This window comes from Rhipicephalus sanguineus, chromosome 10 (genome assembly GCF_013339695.2).
Source record: "Rhipicephalus sanguineus isolate Rsan-2018 chromosome 10, BIME_Rsan_1.4, whole genome shotgun sequence".
NCBI lineage: Eukaryota > Metazoa > Arthropoda > Arachnida > Ixodida > Ixodidae > Rhipicephalus > Rhipicephalus sanguineus.
Genome location: NC_051185.1, coordinates 18393259 through 18397343, shown reverse-complemented (window position 1 = coordinate 18397343; position 4085 = coordinate 18393259).

The window sequence follows — 4085 nt, the reverse complement described above, 5'->3', positions numbered from 1 at the left end:
AAGCCTAGATGCCTCATCAAACGCGAGAAGTGACCGTTGGCGTCAACGCGAGTGATTGCAAAAAAAAATCATGTGACGGCGTCACCCCAGAGGTCATCGTGACGTCGCAGATCGCCAAAAATAGTGACGTCAATGTAACGTCACATAACGTGACATCAGATGATGGCGTCATCACATGACATCACTGCATCGGCATACATGCGTTAATCCCGGAGGCACGTGAAGTGCAGAAAGCTTGCGATGCCTCCGATCCCGGAGGCAGTGCAAAAACACCCTAGACGCAGGAGGCTTTCGGGTGCTGGAAGATCAATACAATCTACTGAGAAAAAGAAAATGGCTTTGGCCTTCAAGTCATCTTAAGCGCATGCATAAGGGACCCTGTGAGTTTCTTTCTTTATTATTTATCAATGCCTTTTTTTTTCGTTCTATTCGGGCATTTTACAATGCCCAGAAAAGGGACACGGGAGGCTGTACATTGTGGGTATCCTGATTTGCCCACTTTGCAGCTGCACTTCAGGCAAGTACAGCGATAACAATAAGAGACAAACGAATATACAATAGATTCAAAGAATATCACGAGAATCAATAAGACACTAAAGACATGCAAATTATAAAATGTAAGCAGTAATGATACGTGTATTTCGCAAACCGACAAACATTCTGAAGAAATAAGGAGAAATTAGCATTACGTACACTTCGTGTCATACTAGGAGCGGGAATCAGTTCTTTAATACTTCGGCTTTTTTTTTTCTTGAGGTAATTTACTATCACTTCGCATGTCTACATTTTCGTCTATTAAAGGGGCCCTGCAACACTTTTTGAGCGTGGCCAGAACACGCTGCCGATCGGTAGCCGAGCCTCCTGAGAACACGCGAGCCAAACATTCCAGCGCAGCACGCGGCCTGGAATTTACGATTACTTCTCAAAGTCAGAAAGAAATCGCTCCCTCTTCTCTCGACAAATGATGTCACGAACCCAAATGACCGCGTCATAAACCCAAAAGTCCACGGCCATTGGCTCATTTGAGCATAGTGCGCTGCATAGTTAACGCTGCCGCCGCGGGATGCCGCCACGTGCACGCTCGCGATCACACTGAAAGTAAGTCGCACGTTCGAAGAAAAAAAAAGAAAAGGAAGTGCTCAAGGTCATGACGCGCGTTGACGAGCGGACGTAGCTTCTTGCCTCCCCCCCCCCCCCCTGTCATCCCCTTCTGCGTAGCTCTCAGCGCGCTCGCTTGTACGAGAGGAGAGAGAAAGCGCTTAAAGCGTGCGACGAAACCCTGTAACTCCGCTCGTACTTGACGGATTCTAAATGTTTTTGCGACAGTCGATTCGTGAGGCCATAAACTCCTTTAATGAAGCCACTCGACGATAACTTGGAAAAGTGTTGCAGGGCCCCTTTAAGGCGAAAGCCTTAGATGCCTCATCAAACATCAAAAGTCACCGTCGGCGGCGTCTACACGGAGTCATGAAGAAAATCATGCGATGACGTCATCATATGACGTCACGGTTTTGTAGAATGTTGACGTCACAATGACCTCACATAACGTGACGTCGCATTATGGCGTCATCAGACGACATAGTCGCTTGGCTAAACGTGGGCCGACCTCGGAGGCAGTGCTTCAAAAGCACGTGAGGCGCAGAACGCTGCCATGCCTCCGATCCTGGAGGCAATGCAAAACCACGATAGGTGCAGAAAGCTTTCGGGGGAGGGTGGATGCATCAATGCAATCGACTCAGAAGAAGAAACGAAATAAGGAGATGGCTTTCGCCTCCCAGTCGTCTTGGCGAATTCATAAGGGACCGCGTGACTTTTTCGACGGCCTTGCTGAATTTTGCTTTATTGAAAGCGAGAGCTTTAAATGTCTGACGAGAAGGGTCACCTGCGGAAAAGCCGGCTTGTAGTACAAAAAAAAAAAAAAAAACCTGGCGTAGCTTGCACTAGTGGCGCAAGGCTAAATGCACAGCGGACCTGATCGGTTCTCAGCTGGTCCTGGCCATACGAAGTGATGCCAAGGTATACGAAGTGATTCCAAGTGATGCTAAGTTATACAAAGAGTAATGGCAAGTACCAGTCGAATCCAACACAGATCGCCTTTCGCCGTTCCGGACGTAGTTCGCCGTGGACTACTTTAAACGAGTCGAGTCCTGCAGTCTGGCTTGGCAGAGCGCCGCGATTCACGGTTAGCGGCTTCCTCATCGGCAGTGCGAACCTTCGGTCTCCCCATGTCTGCGTCTGGCGCCGCACCGCCGCCTTTATACAGAACGAAGGAGCGCATGCGCAGTTGGCCGTGACGTCACGTCTTGCGCGCCGACCGAGCGGCAGCAGGTGGGCTGGAGGCGCGCAGCTGTGCAACTGGTTGCTAGGCAACGCTTGGTGACGTCATCGCGGTGCAGAGTTTTTTGTGTTCGCGTTGGACATATTACAGCCGGCATAAACAGCACTGATGTTAAAAACGTATGAATCGAAAAAAAAAAGAGAAAGAAAGCGCGCGCCCCGTGGCACCAGGCACGCGAGCTGCGGCGCGGTCACTTCGACTTTGCATTGTTTACGTGACTAATTTTTTTTTAATGGCGTTCGCAAGGACTTGGCCTAAAGTCACATGACCTACCGCGCGCCTTGAGGCGCGCGAGATGCGCGATCACTCTGCGCTGTTCGCGTGATTTAAAAAAAAAATGTTGTTCGCGTGGCTCTGATTTCGTCTTTGCGAATACGTGAAACTGAAGTAATAAAGAAGACGATACCCTGGCGTAGCAGACGTTACGGAGAGCTTCCGCGGAGCGGCGCCGGCCGCAGGGAGAGTATAATGTGACTTTAGGAGAGCATGGAAAAAGCTGCGCTAGCATGGCTATGCACACACACACACACACACACACACACACACACACACACACACACACACACACACACACACACACACACACACACACACACACACACACACACACACACACACACACACACACACACACACACACACACACACACACACACACACACACACACACACACACACACACACACACACACACACACACACACACACACACACACACACACACACACACACACACACACACACACACACACACACACACACACACACACACACACACACACACACACACACACACACACACACACACACACACACACACACACACACACACACACACACATAAACTTAATGAGTTGAAACTTAATTAGTAAAAGTAATCTGTGATAGCGAAATCACTCAAGGTTTTTATGTAATTTCTTTAACAATAATTGTTGTGTTTTAACGTCCCAAAACCACGATATGATTGTGAGGGACTCCGTAGTGGAGGGCTCCTGAGATTTCACCGCCAGGGGTTCTTGCACGTGCGCCTAAATCTGCAGCGCAGGGCCCTCTAGCATTCTGCCTCCATCGAAATTCGGCCGCCGCGGCCGTGATTTGATCCCGTCTCAAGTGCAACAAATTTTCATTCCATTATATTCAAAGGTTGTGTTAGAAAAGCTATTCCCGTGTTTGCTGAAAACGTCCCCAAGAACGTACCAGCCATCTTTCAAATTGACGCCACGTGGCATATTAAGGTTGATTCATTTGCGTGGTTGCACATTTTAAATGGAAATAAAATAGAATGAAAAGTAAGAGTCGGCCAGACTTCAGCCTTTGGAAATGGCTACTCCAACAAGCTTGTGTGGTATTTGTTGCCAGGCCGGTTGGTTGACATCAAAGGGATACATATTAGCGCAAACTAGGACGCAAAGCGCCTAACCTTTCCGCTTTCTCATACTTCTTTTTCGAGTCTTTGTTTCCTAGTTTGCTGTAATATGTATCCCTTTGATACATCGGCTATTTTTTAAAAAATGTGTCGGTGCGTTGCAAAGAATCCGATATCACAGTTTTCTCACATTGTTTTCAATGAGTGGCACAGGAATTCAAGAACAAATGCACTGTTCCATTTCATTTTATTATGGACACTCGCCATATGCCATGTACACCAAATATAAAAATAAGCTCTTTGGTTACAGAACGGCGAAAGTACAATGCAAACATTGACTGTGTTGTTGTGTGCATGGTAGACCATTATATTATGCGAAAT